Source organism: Amphiura filiformis, chromosome 4 (genome assembly GCF_039555335.1).
Source record: "Amphiura filiformis chromosome 4, Afil_fr2py, whole genome shotgun sequence".
NCBI lineage: Eukaryota > Metazoa > Echinodermata > Ophiuroidea > Amphilepidida > Amphiuridae > Amphiura > Amphiura filiformis.
This window is the reverse complement of record NC_092631.1, coordinates 1,782,637-1,802,737: the sequence shown is the minus strand read 5'-3', so window position 1 is coordinate 1,802,737 and position 20,101 is coordinate 1,782,637.

The window sequence follows — 20,101 nt, the reverse complement described above, 5'->3', positions numbered from 1 at the left end:
CTCAAAAAAAATGGAGAATATGCCATGTTAACAGGATGAACTCTGATAAGTATCAGAAATGATGCAGCATATACAAATTCCACGGCTGCAAGTGGAGGGGAATGACGGTCATTTATGTCAAACACCTTCAAATAGGAGTAAGTTTGTTATAAATCATCCAAAATTGGTGACTTTGTTGTTCTGAAACTGAAATTAATTGTACTCTTTGTATGTGTACATTTTGTATTTCTTTGTGTTCAATATCACTGCCATATTCTCAAATTGAAAGTCTTGCCAGGTAGTCGTCATATCAGTGTAAAGAAAACAGTAATTTTCCTGCTTGAGGTAACAAGAATCGTTAATTCCCAAAGTATCCAAACAACCTAGTCAGGCACAAAGAGATAAGTCCCAATGGGCTATTCCAGTTGAAATCCATGCACCCCTATGGAAGATACAATGTTAATCTTCCACACAGGGGGTGAAAGTTTCAAATGGGGTCGCCCATTTTGATAGCCATATTTGAAATTCACACTCCCTGTGTGGGAGATTAAGGTTGTGTCATCCATAGGGGGTGTATGGATTTCAACTGAAATAGCCAAATAAGAGAGCAGACTCCGCTACATGGTTGTGTGTGGCTCATGGTGGGCAAAATAGTGTACCTTGGAATTATTGTGCCATTTGCCCAACAAACTTTGATTAAAAGTGTGTGCATATTTAGCATTTTCTGTAAAGCATTGCACTAATAGTGTGCGCTAAGCGCTACCTGCCCAAACCTTGTAACACTTGGCTCAAAGATGCAAATTATCGTTCTATTTGGGGCTCTTGTCGATAAAAACCAGAGGTACACTTCAGTAGAAATTTCATTTGAATGAACACAGCTGTCAACAGCGGGATGATTATCTGCGTACTCTATGTGATGAATGCCCATGGTGTGTAACACGGAAGTGAATCAAACCATGCCTACTCACTCACGATTGGTAATTAGTAGTTTTCATTACTATCCACAGTCGTGCCGTTCGTGTTGTACTTTGAAATATGCAACATACGATCGTGGCCAAATTGCGTACAGCTGTTGGGAGCTGTGTTCATTCAAATTAAATTTTTACTATAGTTTGGTCTCCATGCATGACAAACCAAGATTTCGGATTTACTCTGAAAAACTGGCAATTGTGAGTTTGTTCTCTGTGGGAGGCATTTAAACTTATTTTATTGGTAAACCACAGTGGCGGCACCACAGGGAGGGGGGTGGAGGGATTCCCCCAGTCAGAACTCTTGCCCCACCCCCCAGTAAAAGCCCAAAATTGCGAAAATTCTCACTTTTTGCAGCAATTTCGCCTCCCCTGAAATTCACTTTGCCCCCCTCCCCCAAAAAAGAAATTCCTGGCCTTGCCACTGGTAAACCTTTTATGCTCTCTCTGCTATTATTTGCCATTGCCTCTCTCATTTAATGCTTCCATGATATTTTTGTAAGAGAATTAAGATTTGACATTTTAAAACAATCTGTAAAATTGTCACTGGTTTATCGACAGATACATGTAAATTGCAGAAAGTTACCTCCATGTATTTATATTTATGATGTGTTCAAGCAAAATCAGTCGGAAGTCGGATATATTGATTCTCAGATACAGCCAAACAAAGACAATAATTTCTTTCTTGCATATTGTTTTGGAAAATGTAGCTTTGCAAATGCTTTATACAATCATGTAAAAAACTGAAAATCGAATATGCACGACTTCAGACTGATTTTGCTTGATCACACCACATTGAATTTTTAATGAAAACAATAAGCAAAATAATATTTGTCTTCATATGTTACACAATGTACTTTTGCTTGGTGCTTACCATACTTAATTAAGCATCTTGATTATGACATATTACATTCCTGATTAATTATTATGATAACATGCTAAAAGCCCATACCACTCCTGCTACACTGTAGTCCAAACAGGATTTCTGCATTCCAAATTCATTTTTATCATTCCACCTTGGGCCAAAGGTACTGGTACAATTGTCTGAGTCAAATTGTAATAATTCCAGAGGCTGGCGTCCATACTGAAAATTATATAAAATCCACCTTACAAGTGAAGATTTTTTATAAAATGTATATATATTCAATACTTTATTAATGACCTGTTTCAGCTGTGTATGTGCTAATCATGTACTATTTAATATGCCGAAGTTTTTGAAAAGAGGCTAATGATCTATCTTCCGATAGTACTGTTACAGCTTATTCTTATAATTGGCCATAATTCCTTAATGAAGTTCTTTATCCAGCTATGCTGACATTTGGTCAGTGGGAAAAAGACTTAATAATTTGACCATCTCAGTGGGTAATTGTGACCAGTGTTTACTCTCTCTGGAAATTGGGTGCGCCAAATGAAACATTTTCCCCAAAATTGGCCCAATTTTGGCTCAGTAATTCCTCAAATTGACTAATTGTAATACAGCATTGCAAATTTTTGTGCGCCAAATATAATTTTCACTGGGCCAAAATTGAGACATATAGCCTCTGAGTAAACACTGATTGTGACCATTTATAAGCAAGTCTGTAGTTCAATTATGAGACAACAGTATTCTTAAAATTGTACAAATATTGAAACTTGACAGTATTGTAGACCTGTATTATATTGTATATATTTTGCCAATGAACAAAACCATAGTGTGTCTACATATATAATAAGGGGCTGTACTGATGTGTACTTTAGGTACATTGTTATCCTGTGTTTCTTGCCCAATGGGCTAGACGAGTCTGAAATAAGAAACTTATGTAGTAGTGACTTGTATTGGTTTACCTCAAGTTAGGTAGTGATGTGTATTGCTGGTCGCAGTATCAAATCACATGTAAAGATATTCATGCAGAGGCAGAGTGTTCACACACATGTACACCCCTACGTGTGTGGGCATTCAAAGCGAGGACTTGTGATACGTGTGTATCATGTGTCCGTCCCAGCAACCAGCATTCAAAGCGAGGACAAGAGTGAGTTTCACATTTTCAAAGTGAGGACATTTTTCATCTATCTCTAAATAGGCCTAGCACATACAAAGAGAGGAAATCACCCATACCTCTCCTATACCCCCTACAGAAAAAGTGTCATCCAATGCACCTATTTACAAAGTGAGGACTGGGATTTTGTCCTCGCTATGCCAAAATGTCCTTACTTTGAATGTGGGAAAATATATCTTGTCCTCGCTTTGAATGACTTGACAAACACAACGGAGGTGTGTCTGCATTCTTGCAGAATGTACACACATACATGTGTACAAGGGCAGTGTGTACGCACGCTTGCAGCATGCACATGAAAACGCATTGATGGCATTACCAAACTTGAGGCGAAGCAAAGTATACTTATATTGTAGGTCTTGCATGTACTAAAGGCCAAACTTATTTTTGTGCATAATTATGTTTTCTTACTAGTACAATAAGTCAATATTTATCATTAATTTTCTTTCTTTGTTGCTTCTGTGTATTTAAACTTGAAAAATCGCTTATGTGAAGACATTTATATCATACATTTTTTTCCTTATTACATTCCATATTATTACTTTTGAAAGTTGAGTAGTGGGGTCACATAGTGAGCATTCTAACTTTCCCTCTTTTTGTTTAACTTATAGCACATTTTATTGGGTTTTAAACTGGCTTACTGAAAAAAAGAGGTAAATTTGCTGTCGATAGTTTTGCCAAATGATGACATGCTTTGTTAAGCATGATGTAGAATACATAAATTTGTTTCTCACAAGTTTACTTTACAAGTGACTAACTTTGGAATTTTATAGTGCTCAAACCCATTACAGGTGAGCTATAGAAACAAATTCAAAGTATAGACCTCTGGCAAGGCAACCGTTACTTAAAGTTTCACGGAATACCCTCACTTACGATCATTGGGTAAACCGATCATCAGACGGATAGTTTGTCATGATTTCAAATTTACAGAAATGTTTATCACGAGTATATACATTCTGTGGTGTCAAAATCATGACGAACCAAGCCAACCAGAACAGTCTCTACTCCAAAAGTAGTCGAGAGTGCTCAACCACTAAAAATAGTGGGTGCGTATTATAACAAGTTTACTTTACAAGTGACTAACTTTGGAATTTTATAGTGCTCAAACCCATTACAGGTGAGCTATAGAAACAAATTCAAAGTATAGACCTCTGGCAAGGCAACCGTTACTTAAAGTTTCACGGAATACCCTCACTTACGATCATTGGGTAAACCGATCATCAGATTTGGATAGTTTGTCATGATTTCAAATTTACAGAAATGTTTATACGAGTATATACATTCTGTAAAATCATGTCTCTACTCCAAAAGTAGTCGAGAGTGCTCAACCACTAAAAATAGTGGGGGCGTATTATAACAAGTTTACTTTACAAGTGACTAACTTTGGAATTTTATAGTGCTCAAACCCATTACAGGTGAGCTATAGAAACAAATTCAAAGTATAGACCTCTGGCAAGGCAACCGTTACTTAAAGTTTCATGGGTTTGAGCACTATAAAATTCCAAAGTTAGTCACTTGTAAAGTAAACTTGTTATAATACGCCCCCACTATTTTTAGTGGTTGAGCACTCTCGACTACTTTTGGAGTAGAGACTGTTCTGGTTGGCTTGGTTCATCATGATTTTGACACCACAGAATGTATATACTCGTATAAACATTTCTGTAAATTTGAAATCATGACAAACTATCCGTCTGATGATCGGTTTACCCAATGATCGTAAGTGAGGGTATTCCGTGAAACTTTAAGTAACGGTTGCCTTGCCAGAGGTCTATACTTTGAATTTGGTTAAATTTGTTTCTCAATATGTGACCATACACCACGAATGAGCCGTAAATGTCCTAAATTGTATTCTGAGTTACAGTGTAAGATGTGCATGAAGGTTGTATTCATAGGTACCTCAAGTTGGTGCTACATTTTTCTCATTTTAATAGCGCTAGTCAAACACCTTTTATACCAGTCAATTAATATTTTTGAAGAGGATTTTTGAAGCTTCTACCTATGTCTATAGAATTCTAAATAGCTCTAGTCTTTGTTTGCTTTGGCTAAATCCTGTTCAAGTGGAGGGTTACAAAGTATTGTATTGTGTCTAGGTATGTATAACCTACAATTAACAATGAGAGGACATTCCTGAACCTCATTGACTTGGGGATGATTTGAAATGGCCGCCAATTATGACTGTTTGATATTTAGTACCAGCAATGTCATGTGGGAAAAGACACATGTAGAACCGAAAAAGGTATACCATTTTGTTGAAGGAGCAAAGTTCAACAAACCATAATCCCGCTTCTGGATTTCATTTGAAGTCAAATGATATACCATTTTAAACTTAAAGCTTATGATATATATTTTCTAAACACAAATAAAACAAAATTGACTGGGGCCGACTTTACGGCTCATTCATGGTTTACGGTCACATATATATATATATATATATATATAAATATGAAATTCAGCACTGCACGTAATATAACTGAAATGTATAGTTTTTTGCACTTCACAAATTGTATCATAGGATATTTTTATGGTATTTATTATTTAATTAGCACATAATATTTTGAAACTTGTATATAATCTCTTGCCCAGTGTTTGATAGGAAAAATAATGCCACTTCAACAAGGTTCCAATAATTATGCTTGAGTAATAAAAGAGCATGTTAATAATGGTTCTATCCGTGCAAAACTTAGAAGTGAAGGTGTTGATAAATATGAAGCTCTATAGCTTGCTTGTAGCTGCAGGTGTGTGTACATTCATATCGCTGCATGTATCCATATTGACAAACTCCCCAAACATTGAACAAAATTTGACATTTCACCCTTATTATGCTGTGTTCTGTATTACCATTTACGGGGTATATTAATGTACCCATTCACTTTACAAAAATCTGATTTTTGATGACTTAAAAAAATTTCTGATTTAACGGACCACCAATAGCCTTTAAGTGTATCTAATATTGCACTTGAAAACGTCCAAGCATTCCACAACATCACATGTATACTTGTGACTGAAACATTTATTAAACATCAAATTAACTTTCATGTTCATTTGGATGTACAGATTAAGCATTTGGGGTATCTTTTGCTCTATTAAGCAATACATGATAGAAAAGTGTATGCTTTGTTGGAAGAGATGGCCACTATGAATAAACGCTTTCATGGTTAGTTCCAGTAACTGTAACCATACTCTCTAAGGTCCGTATATGTCATTATGTTTATGATGAAGACTGAAGTCTTGCTGGCAAGACTATTTCATGGTGAGACAATATCTGTGGTCTCAACCACGGTTCACACTACATGTATTTATCTGGTTCATTGATACCTAATTCCAAACTTGGGATGCAGAACATTTATGAAGGGTGCAACTAACACGGTTGAAAACCAAAATGGATGGAACTTGCATGATTGTGCACTGTGCAGTCTAAGGGAATTAAAGGAGCCCCATTCAATTAATAATGCTGTAATTATTTGTGTAGTGGGGTCATTTGGGGTCTAAAAGTCCGTGCATACTACGCCGCAATTGCTTTGCAGTGCGGTGTGTTGCCGATATATTGATTACTTTTTGCCGCAACTCTTCGTATTTCCAAATTAAAATGTATTTAACTTTACTGCGATACAGCAGTGCAGTATTTTGAAGTACGATGCAGTGCGGCAACGCAACACATCGCATCACAAAGCAATTGTGGCGTAGCATGAACGGACCATATGACGTTCACTGCACTGTTACATTGATTCATGTCCAGGAAGCTGGTGTCTAAGCTGCAGGTTGTGCCACTAACAAATAGTAACAAACAGGTGCATTGGGCTATTCCATTTAAAATCCACACTACCCCTGTGGAAGATTCTGAAAATATCTTCCACGGGGAAGTATGAATTTCAAATGGAATGAACACATTAGGCAGTTCCATTTAATACCACACACCCTCAGAGAACGATTCAACTTGAATCTTCTACAGAGGGAGGGTGAGTTTCCTAATGAGCTGCCTATGTGGTCATTCTATTCGAAATCCTTTGTGGAAGATATTTCCAGAATCTTCCTCAGGGGTAGTGTGGATTTTAAATGGAATAGCCCATATTTCGTATACCTAAGTACCCCTAACTTTGATTCTGAAATATGCTCTGTAAATTAGCAGACTTGTAAATCTGCAAAAAATTGAAACAAGGTGTGTAATTTAGCAGCAATATGCATGGCTCCAAGTAAAAAGTATTGAACAGTAAGGTTTTTGTAAACACTAATGGTGGCCCAATATAATGTACTTTGATACTGGTGAGAAACAGCAATATGCATGGCTCCGAGTAAAAAGTATTGAACAGTAAGGTTTTTTGTAAGTAACGCTAAATGGTGGCCCAATATAATGTACTTTGATGCTGGTGAGAAACAGCAATATGCATGGCTCCGAGTAAAAAGTATTGAACAGTAAGGTTTTTGTAAATAACGCTAACGGTGTCCAATATAATGTACTTTGATGCCAATGAGAAGGCAACAGGTTACTAGTATATCTAGCATGCTGTGAATGACATGCTGCAGTTGATACTACACAAATATTAACTGTCTATGAGTGTAATAGGTATGGCAATTGAAATGGAACATTATTGATCTTTCATCGAATGATAATATAAATATTTCTACCATTACACAAATTTAAGACAGTTCATATTTGTTTTATATCACTCATGCTTAAATTCTGTAACATTTTCAAGAATAGTTTATTCTTATTTGACAACACACCACAAATGTTACCATTCCATTATTCATATTTCTTAGTCAGTGGGTGTGGTCTAGTTCGTAGACACATAATCTGATTGGATAATCGGATAATTTTGGGTGCCGTCTATCAGGCCGTAGACGACCCCACGTCATCATGAGTGTTGATAACGCGTAACACGCTTGTAGAGGTTATTAAAATAGTTATTAAAACAATATTTAACTGAATAAGAATGAGAATAAATGATAGGAATTTTTGTTTTTATTATCCTCTACCTATGATAGACGACAGGCAGGTCAAATATTTTTATCGACAGGCAGGTCCAATATATTTTTACTCGAAATATTGGACCTGCCTGACATCTATCACATGGTAGAGGACAGTAAAAAAAATTCCTATCGTTAATTCTCTAATGCCAACAATTTCCACAACTAAATCAACGAGTTTAAGAAATCACTCTAGGAAGCAGTATCTTCCCTGCATGTGCACATACTACTAACACACATACTACATATGGATTAAGGTGTGAAAGGTCATAACTTAGTATCACCCAGCATAAGCATCATTGGGATCATGGGATGGTAAAAACTGTCAAACACTGTTGGATGATAGTAAAAACATTGAATGGTAATCAACCAATGAGCTGTCTAGAATTCATGTTTAAGTGATATAACAAACACAAATGTAAATAGCAATAGTTTAATTTTCTGTGACTGAGCCTGAAGTTATGTATAGAGGCCCTGCATGCTTTCATTGATTGGCTCCAAACAACGGATTTGAAACGGTGTCCTTCACCCTAATCATGGCGCAGTGCGGTTCATTCAATCAAATGTTGTCATCAACCTATTTGATCGTAGTGCATTTGTTATGTGTGTGAAATGAACTATCACGGTATATATTGCAATCATGCTTTTGATGAATGCATTTTAGTAGTCCGTTATATTTACGGTATGATACATCATATGCACAAGCTCTATTATGTGTAGTCAGTGTTTGAAATACATGGCTTTGGTACACATTTCACAGAGTAGCGTATCGGTGGGCCAGCAGTGATTTGCACAGGCTTTTGGCCAGAGGGCCTGGCCCACCTTTATTTCGAGTATTATGTGTAGCAATTGCGAGTTCCAATTTAATGCAAATCAAAGAGGGAAAAACAATGTTGTTATTAAATTATTCCATCCAATAAAATGGTAGCGATTAGATGTGGCTCTAAAACGCTGTTAGTACAGAAATGCAATTTTTTTTTTAAATTTTACGTCTTTGGCTTAGGTCATCATCCCATCAATATAAAGTACAAATATTCTAACATGGATGAATTTGACCATGTTGGGCTTCTTATCGATGTTATCCTAGATGGCTTTGCTCAGTCAATGCATTATTCATAGAGCAATCATATATGGTAAATATTATCATTAGTATAAAATCAGGCTGGGAAATAAGAAGCGCCGGACCACAGGCTACTTTGTAACAAATAGCCCCTGGTTCACAAGGTTTTACAGGGAACCAGGGGCTATTATCAACGAACCAGGGGCTATTTTGAAAGCACATAATTACTGGTGTTTGACAATGTTATGATAAATGCCTCAATATCCAGATGAACAGACAGGCAGAGAATGCAAGAAATAACCTAAATTCTATGAACAAAATGTACAATGCTGATTAATAGTCAAAATGACCATTAGAACCAGGGGCCAGTTTCAGTTTGAACAAAATAGGTGGCCCTGGTCACATGTATTTACTTGAGAACCAGGGGCCTTTTGGGGCTTTACAGGAGCCAAATGGCCCCTGGCCCCACTTATTTCCCAGCCTGTATAAAATGGTGATCAAAGTCAAAATACTTCATACCGTTTTCCTTCAAAAATTGGGAGAAAATGAGTAGGCCTACTTGCAGGAAGCAGCTCGTGAGGTCAACGGCCGGGAGTCAATGCGTTCATCTCTTGCGCTCTGCGTGTGATGGGCGCGGTGACGGGCGCGGTGACATGCGCGTTTACGCAACACTAGCAAATCGTGGATCGCGTTAATTGGGTTCCAACGCTGCGTGACGCAGCTGGTTTATGCCCTGCGTACTGGTCATAAACGGTATTTATGACCAGCAAAAAAGGGCACACTGAAATCCAATCAGAAACGTCGATATATTGTGAGCATGTATGAATTGAATATAAATGCTAGATCAAATGAAGGCTGAACAAGAAGTGTCAGAGAAATTTGATTATATTATTTTTGTAATTACAAATGAGGTGACGTCGTACCAATTAGTTGGGCCGGCAGTTGTTCATTGCCCAGTAGTGCGATCGAGTGTGCATTCTGTGTTATTGAGGACCTGTGCTTTGGATGAAGGGAAATATTGTCCATTGACCACTTATGTCATCATGTGTTATTTCCTCTAACATATTGATGGGGTTCAAAAACTGGTCTCTTCAAATGCATACTGTAACATTAACTTACTCAAAATCCACCAATAATGTGTGTGTAGTACAAAGTGTGCAAAACTGAAGGTATTGCCAAGTTCAAGTCACAATATTTGAGATATCCACATATTTGCTAATCTCCAAGTGGTGTATTGATGGTATTTATTCCATAAAGCTTCTGGATCATAACATGTTGAAGGAATCTCAATCAAGTGCATATTGGGCTATTCCAGTTGAAATCCATACACACTCTATGTAAGGCATTTTTTGGAAGCTCAAATTCTCTCAAAAATTATTCTCTCAGATGCCAAAATTATGGACATATATAAAGATAGCACCACAGAAGATGTCCACCTGATAGAAGTTGGGGTTATCCAAAAGTGGTCCATGAAGAGATATTGACCCAAATGAAACCGTGGTCATATTGAGAGACCTTGGTCTCCGATATGGCTGAACTTGAGCCACTGGATAAAAAAAAGGGGATAAAAAAATCTGCAAGCCTGCACCTCCTCTTTCAAAGCTGTGGAGGACAAACAATTATTTTTTAGCCGAAGTAATCATGCTTTTTTACAGGTGCCATTTAATGGTAGAATACAGTACCGCACATGGGTACCAGCCAGTACTCACAATTTTGTCTGGAATTTTTTATGAATTTTTGTTTGGTGCAATACAAGAGCCTGTAACATTCCAAAATATGCATTAATATTGTAGCAGTAGAGATTGCAGGACATTTTGTAATAAAAATAAATGGCAATGTAAATAAGAAATGTACTTTTGTGTATAGTCAATTATGTGTTGTTGTGTGGATTACATAGAAGCTATAAAGAATTACACCTACAAGCATATTATAGGCCCCCCAAAAAGGTTTGTCTCATGTCTCCCGCGTGCATTGTATTTCTGATGGTGAAAACGTTCAGAAATAAAATTTTATTTCACAATTTTTATTTTAAAAAAATGAAGACGAATTGCCATTGGCAAAAACATAATGAGCCCAAACCAGGAGTTTTCAAGGGGGTAACCCCCCTGAACACCTGATTTATTGATTTAAAAAAAAGTGCATACCGGATACCGCATTGGATTTGTGATCGCTCGGGGGACATCAGACAAAACTATTTTTTGGGCCTGGAGGATGCCAGTCATTTATCTCTCATAAAAATAATTTAAAAAAAACTTTGTTTAGAGGCATATATGCTTGTAGATGGAATTCTACTGTTAGTGTATGTGGCTGGGATCTGTTTGATACAGGTCAGGAGTCATTTTCACTGTAAGTATAGGGCTATTCTAGTCGGTAAATCCAAATACACCCGCCCCATATGCAGTGGCGGCCCTACAGGGGCAAGGGGCATTTCCCCCCCAAATATTTTTTTGCCCCCCAGTTTTGAGGCGAAACCCCAAAACTATGTAAATTTACACTTTTTGCGGAGATTTTGCGCAAAATTGGTTCATTTTGCCCCCCTGAAATTTACTTTACCCCCCACGCCCCTGAAAAACAATTCCTGGTGCCGCCACTGCCTGTATGGAAGCCAATATCTTTATTATCTCCCACACAGGATGTAGATTTCAAGTGAAGATGGCCATTGGGCTTTTCCATTTCAAATCACTCCCTATGGAAGATTTTGTTAATATCATCCGCAAGGGAGTGAACGAGGGGGGGGGTCTGAGGAGTGAGGAGTCTTGGGATCTGCTTGGATCGAATGTGTCCCCAGAACAGTGGCGTAGATTTCTTCTTGACATAGGGGGATGGGGTTGGAAAAAAGTATTGTGAATCCAGCCCCTTTTGGCAATATTAAAGAAATTTATGGTACAAATGCGCGCGGAAAATTTGGCATATTGAAGCTTAACTGGTGATATATGGTACAAAAGTGGAATAAAATGTTTGTGAAGCGTGCAAAAATTGGGGTTTTTAAGGTTAAAATGACCCAATATGAGGTTTATTAACAACTCTCAGAGTTCAAATCGGAGCGGCTCCCGCCCCTGCCCCCCCCCCCCGCTAGTTATGCCACTGGAGTTTTGAATACTAGAACAGACATGGGATACTTCTAAACTGAGCTCAAAAAGAAACTTATAATTTTTCACAAGGTCATATTTTGAAATCCTGTCCATCAAATTGAACCAAAAATTACACACAGGTTTACTTCAATACTCTACTCGTAACACATGTCAGTAACCAAGCAGTTATCCAACTGACACAGCAGCAAAATGCACTGACATGGAACAGCTTCCTGGACCACATTCACAGCCCAGCCCTGTTTCATGAAAAAAGTGTATGAAAAGCAGAAAGCAGCACCATTTTATCATCTGTGCAAAGATCTTGTGTGCATTCTCACAGATTTTTTGTGCTGGGTGCCAAATGTTGGGCTGTGAAAGTGGAGGAAGTCCAGGAAGCTGTCCCATGACAGTGCATTTTGCTGTTGTGTCAGTTGGACAACTGCTTGGTTACTGACATGTGTTTTGAGTAGAGTATTAAAGTAATCCTGTGTGCAATTTTGGTTCATTTTGATTGACAGTAGGGGAAGGTGGGGCATAACGGACCCCCGGGGCAAAACGGACCCAACGGAAAAATAGGCCTTGGCAATACTGCCGTCTATGCAAAGTATGGCCACACAGATTTACAACAAAAATTTGATCTGAAACAATCTACTGACATCCGAGCAAGATCGAGTCAAAAAATTACAACCTGTCTGACGTAAGATATGTAGATGTTTCATGCGCGGAAATTTTACTTCATTAATATCGGATTCCCAAATAATTGTGCATATTGTAAACACTAAGGTACTAGCTTTGAGCTGTATGAACTGCATGGCCTATATGCTACAATGTATTATGCATGCAACCTATTCCTAAAAATCAGGTATGGGGCAAAACGGAACCCTAGTGTGGGGCATAACGGAACAGGGTTCCGTTTTGCCCCAAGCGTTTTGCCCCACAGATGGGTTCCGTTTTGCCCCAATTGGACATAATACGTATTCACTCAAGGAAATGTAGGCGTTATCTAGGGGCCTACTCGAGCATGGTAAACACTTCGCTGAAACATAGGCATATTAAACTAGGCCTACAGATAGAATTAATGATTAAAAGTTAACTTACTCCACAGAGATGGGTAGGCCTATTAATATTTCTTTCTAATCAAATATTGGTCATACATATTATAGGCCTACTAGGTCTATAAGAAGTTAACCACTCACTCCACAGAGATGGTAGGCCCACTTAATATTGTAACTGAATATAGGCCTACATATAACTAGGCCTAGGGCCTACCGATGGAACTACTGATATAAGTTTACACCCCGAGGGTGCCGTTTTGCCCCATAGGGGGGTTCCGTTTTGCCCCGATAGTGGGGCAAAACGGATTTATTTTTTGAAAATATTTCTTCATTTTATAAAAATTGTAAGATTCAAGTTATATTGGTTAATGGTATATTAAAGGTAAATACAAACTTCAACTGAACATGTACTTTTTACAGTCATATTACTTATGGTGACGTCACAGAGCATCCTCGAAGTTAAGTGTTCCGTTATGCCCCACCTTCCCCTTTTAAGATATGACCTTGTGATTCACAAGTTGTAAAAAATATAAGTTTCTTTTTGAGTTCAGTTTATTTGCCAAAAATTACTTGCTCCCCTTGCCAAAAGTTGCCCCCTTCTCCCCCCTCCCCCCATCCTCGGCCGGCCAAAAAATCTTTGCCCCCCCCTAGAGTTTCTTAGTGGCGAGTTGTAAGCATCAAATGTAGCAAGATTGGGCATATATCGTAAACAAAATATAAACACATAGGCCCTATGATATAAACACTTTTGTTTGACCCTGGGCAGACATCTCATGCTGTTGAGAATCCGTGATTGGATGACTGTGCTATGATCGAGCTCTGTGTTATGGGTGTGAATTAATTTTCTAGGTGTCTGCATCTCAATTTGGAAAAACATTCAGTCAGCATCACCTTCAATCAATAAACTATTTCATTTAGCACATGGCTTGGCAAAATAGTCTCCAAAATATACACATTGTTTATTATGAGTGTAGATTTGTGACATCATAACCCATAATACCTATCTTTGGATGGTCTATGCTTTATATACCCTGGTACTACAGTAAGGTGGAATGTCCCACTGAATGATGGGACATAATATGAAATCCAGCTATGACTTGACCATGTTGACACCATATTGGAAATAGAGTGAGTTCAAAATATATAACCTGAACCCTAACATTTGGTGAAGCGGTATTGGGGGAGGGGTATAATTTAAACTTAGTATCATAGGCCTATAATAGGGGGACACAGGGTCGAGGTATGGTAATTTTATACATGGATGAGTGTTCATGAACTGATGAGGTAGGGTTTTTTTTCAGTGTAAAATTTGCATTGTTAGTAGTTTGTATCTTTTCCTAGTCTTTAGGAAAGTCCTTTATTAGGAAGGTCCCTTTTCTCTTCTCAAACATGTGATTATGAGGGATAAACCCCTTAGAAAAGACTTTTTTAGAAGTGATTCTTGTTACTTTTAATATTTATTTAGGTCTATGTGTGAAGTTTTCCTAAAGCATTCCAAAATATTTAAAAAATCTAGAAACTAAAAACAACCTGACAAATCTCAGAAATTGAGGGAGGGTAAGAGAACCAAAACATTGATTTTTTTCGGCCCAAAATGGTGCCACAGTAAAGTTACTTCCTGTTTTATAGTTGAGAACAAATGATACAATATACTGCTTGTTTGCAATGATACATTTTAATACAAAAACGAAATGGTAGATAAACCATACACATGTGGTTAGAGGAAAGTGTTTGTAAGTTTGATTAATGATCATATGTAGCCTTGGGGAGGTCCAGTGAAACTGTTAAGGTGACAGTGCATCTACTACATATCTTGGGTTCTTTTTTCTCCAATTTATATTATCGAAGTTAAAACATAACACTCATTAACCTATCAAAATGAAAAATATCAAGAAATTAAAGGGAAGTGCATACACACCCATCCACCCCTCTCCATAAACGCCACCACCACAAAGTTCACACCAACATCACCAAAACATGCTCTCCAAATAATGTAGCTTTAATATACTCGCCACTAAGAAACTCTAAAAATATGCAGTATGCAGGTATGCAAAACGAACCTGCCGTAAGTGACACCCAAAAACCAGCCTAGTATCGGAGTTGTTCCATGCTATCTGGTGACGGTGCCATCGCCACATTGACATGACTGATGAATGAACTTGGGATACATGTAGTCTTGGGCAAGCTCTGCTTTAGCTGCAGTTTCTAAAATCTGTTCAAATCCGGGGTTTAAATTGGCAACAGTACGACGGCAACTTCGTGACCTCTTTTGTTCGACAGAAAATTTATACGGGTTGGTGAACACGAGTTACGTAACACAATGTTGAAATTTTAGCCGGCAAACACGTTTTATCAAAATAGCTCTAGAAATGGAAGACACGGGTCGTATATTGCTCCATTTATGTACCCTGACCACAGATAAGATATCAAACATTTGTGTAAAGCAACAAATAACTTGTAAAAGTTAAATTAAATGGAAAATAAAGAAGCTTGAACATGTCCAAAGTAGCTGGGAAAATGAGAAAAATTGCATGTCACGAACACAAAATGTTCATATCATCAAGCAAGAAAAAGCGCCGGAATCAAAATGGGTGTCATGTTATAGAATAACTAAAGTTAGCTTGCCTGAAAATTTCGTGAATTTTGGTTGGGGTATATTCTTAGTCGTAAGTTGAACATGTTGAAATGTTTATCTTTGTGCGTGACTACTGTCACGCGATATATTGTACGGCCGATGTTTTTCCTGCAAAGAAACTTTCATTGTCAATTGTCCATTGTTGGTTATTTACCTTGAAAATAATACTCCCAATGTTCAAACAATTTTAAAGTCAGCATAAAGGTTTGTGTTACATTATTTGGACGGTGTTAATTCATTACAGAAATATAATACACGAGTGAGCCATGAGTGGGAATAACATTGCTATTATTACCGTATCTATCAAATCACTGGTATGGCTTTGTGGTAAATACCGGGGTTAGGCCTAATTTTGGAAGTTCGGTCTTGGTTCGAACCCCGCTAGCACCTCTCTTTGATTTTTGATTTTATTTTAACTCATTTTTTTTAAATCCCAGTTTTCATATTTTTATTAAAGCCATAATATATGATTTCGGCCAAATTTGAAGTTTTGTTATTCCAAATATTATAACAATATTTATAATATTAATAAATAACTGTCAGGAAGGTTTTCACATTACATTTGAAGCAGAAGTAGCGAGATATTATGAAAGAAAACACCTAATATCTTGCATACTGCAGTTACTGTCCGTTTTCCTATACACAATACACAGTGCTCTTTCCCATTGACGAGTGACCTCTACAAATAGCCCTACGTTAACAGTATGGGGATATGACTAGTTAACGTCGCTGTGTGAAAAATAACCGGCCAATATTAAAAGTACTCTTTTAAAGTTCTAGAAAATATAGTTTTTAACATGTCCTAAATTTTTAGCTAATTTAGATGTTTGGAAATATTCGTACTTTGGTGTTTTAGTTAATGTTATAGGTAATAGTACATTGCCTAGTTAACGTCGCTGTGTGAAAAATAACCGGCCAATATTAAAAGTACTCTTCTAAAATTCTAGACAATATAGTTTTGTAACATGTCCTAAATTTTTAGCTAATTTAGGTGTTTGGAGAGGGTCGTACTTTTGTGTTTTAGGAAGGATATGTAAACGACAGATAACACCAAAAATATGAAGAAATTATTTCCAAACCGTGTTAAGTCAACAATCATTATGTTGCTCATTTTCAAGAATGCTGGTTTACAAAAAGCACGCCATTGTCTCATTTCGTGAACAATGGTACACATACCATTGTTTCCTTTCGTTTCCTTTATAATCGGTTACCCAACTGAAGCTTTAATACAAACTTTATTGCGATATCGCACATGAAAACAGTCACATGTGCACAGCCAGAGAAGATCCGATTTAATCAGTTGAGCTGTTTCAATGAGTGTTATCTTGGTTTAATAGCTTTTAATGGGGTTAAGTCCTGCAAAGGTCGAGATGAATTCTACTGTAGACATGACTGCATCATGGACCGCTTAACTGTGGTGTTCGATGTTCTATGGGGGATTAGAGTCACGCGGTAGCCGTGACCAGCAAGTTTTAAAAAAAAAGACTGATAAAGAAGACTAATAACAGATGCTCCCGCGAGACTATATTTACAGCTAACATTAAAACACTTGACTTCTATTGTTCGATGTTATTTTCGCTGGGTACAAAATGTATCTAAAACCATGCTAAATGCTATTTACAGTCCCAGGTGTAATATCTTGACAACTCATTAATTCAAAAAGGGCCACCAATCCTACAGTCAATCATTGTTGGTAATAAACAAATATTTTTGCGTCCATTTCACGCGGTATTTCATTGCGAAAATTAGTTGCAAATCATACTGATCCAGAATTTTTAGACACTGCTACAGGTCTACCTGGTTATCACCTTCACACTACTTTTTCAGATTCACTTCCAATTATACCCTAGCAATTTCTGAAATACCGTACATACAAATTCCGAACCCCATTCGCCAAAAAATCAAGTTTTTCACAATTCTTTTGTTCTTTTCGGACGACACATCAATTCATATAATAAATATTGTACATCGACACGCAACTTCGCAACCGAGTCTCGTGGTGTAATGGTTAAGGCATTGAACTCCTAATCCGGGGACTCGAGTTCGAAATCCGATGACCAACTTATTTTTTCAATATTTTATTAAACAATAATTTTATTGTCATTAATCAAGGATAACACAATTTTAATCATCCAGTGCTATTATGATATTATTTTTTTTTATCAAAGCAAGATGTTACCAATATTTTTCTCATTTTTAGTTCTGTCCTACCACGGGGCGATTCGCATAAATAGGACAATAAAACATGTGATATGTATGAATGGTTGTTGAATCGATCTAGAGATCTGTCCCTTTCTCATCTTCAGCTATCGTAGAACTGTATTCCAACATGACTGTCATTTCAATTGTTATACCGTTCCGGTTGGTTTATTGCATACACTCTATAGGTGTGAAAAATTATTATAGTATGGAAGGCCAGCAGGGACAAAAACGTATCCAAAAAGATACAACCAAATATGGAAGGCCACTAAAGTCATAGTTACGTAAAGGCAAATTAGCAAAGCGGCAAAAATACTCAAATGCCTATTAAAAGGAGGGACTGTCCCCACCACAGACACACGGAACCCCCGATAGAGAGCAGGGCTTGAAGAATGAGGGAAATTAAAACTACAAACCGCGAAAGACCGCCAACAACCGCCGCTTAATAGGAAATCCAACTAGATTGCCCGCAGGGCTACAAAAGAACTATCAACCGCGAAATTTGGATATCCAACTAGATTGCCCAGCAGGGCTACAAAACCACAATCATGGTTGGCATGAAGAATGAGGGAAATTAAAACTACAAACCGCGAAAGACCGCCAACAACCGCCGCTTAATAGGTAAATCCAACTAGATTGACCCGCAGGGCTACAAAGAACTATCAACCGCGAAATTTGGATATCCAACTAGATTGCCCTTGCAGGGCTACAAAACCACAATCATGGTTGGCATGAAGAATGAGCGAAATTAAAACTACAAACCGCGAAAGACCGCCAACAACCGCCACTTAATAGGGAAATCCAACTAGATTGCCCCGCAGGGCTACAAAGAACTATCAACCGCGAAATTTGGATATCCAACTAGATTGCCCCGCAGGGCTACAAAACCACAATTATGGTTGGCATGAAGAATGTGGGAAATTAAAACTACAAACCGCGAAAGACCGCCAACAACCGCCGCTTAATAGGAAATCCAACTAGATTGCCCCGCAGGGCTACAAAGAACTATCAACCGCGAAATTTGGATATCCAACTAGATTGCCCCGCAGGGCTACAAAAACTACAATCATTAAAACATAATTATCTTGCTAAGTCGTGGCACTTATACGCTTCCGTAGTATAAGCCTTGCTACATATACACGCATTTCTCAGCTTCAATTTGAAGTAAATCGCACTGATTCTGTGTCTCGCTGGCATCGTCAACATTGGGTATGTGTTGTTCATATTTACATTTTCTTAGTTGCCTTGAATAAAGTTGATTAAAATGTATATGTATCCCTATTAACATTACAGTCACGCGGTAGCTATGACCAGCAAGTTTTAAAAATAAACGGCTGATAAAGTTATTAAATTATTTACTGTCATAAATCAAGGATAACATATAATTTCAAACATCTATGTTTCGTTTTATTCGTTTTATGGAGTACTTCGTAAACCCGATGACTTTCCAAACTTAAAGCTGCTTGGCTACATTCATAAAAAGAAATAAAATCCACCAAAAAACGTTGACTACGTAAAGAAAGCAGCAAGTTTAAAAAGCCCCCACCTCGGCTCACTTTTTGAAACTTGGTCCCATTTTGAATATCAACAGCAAATCGGTGTTTTTAACGTTTAAACAATAGCATCATTGCCATTAACATGCCTACTTATTATAAAACAAAACATATATAGGATATTGGCCAAGAACAACATAATAACCTTTCTGATCGTTCCAGAATGCTAACAACTTAATATCGCATCGGCACATTAAAGATACATAACACTTCTGGAAATGTTTTAAGTTGATAATTATGGCAAAGTTTAAATCAGTATCTTTTACAAATGGGACCAAGTTTCAAAAAGTGAGCCGAGGTGGGGGCTTTTTAAACTTGCTGCTTTCTTTACGTTGTCAACGTTTTTTGGTGGATTAAATAAGACATCAAAGTTAGTTGCTCTACCTATAAAACGAACTTGGCTGATTCCAATTTAGGTGTAATCCGAGATGTAAGTTGGACATTGTGTAAAAATGACAAATATGCCAAAATATTAGGTTTGAAATTCGTACATCTCGTGATTTAATAATTTATATCATGCATAAAAGCTCATAAAATATGTTGCCGGGTCTAGTCCAATTAAAAAATCGTGAAAATCTGTTTT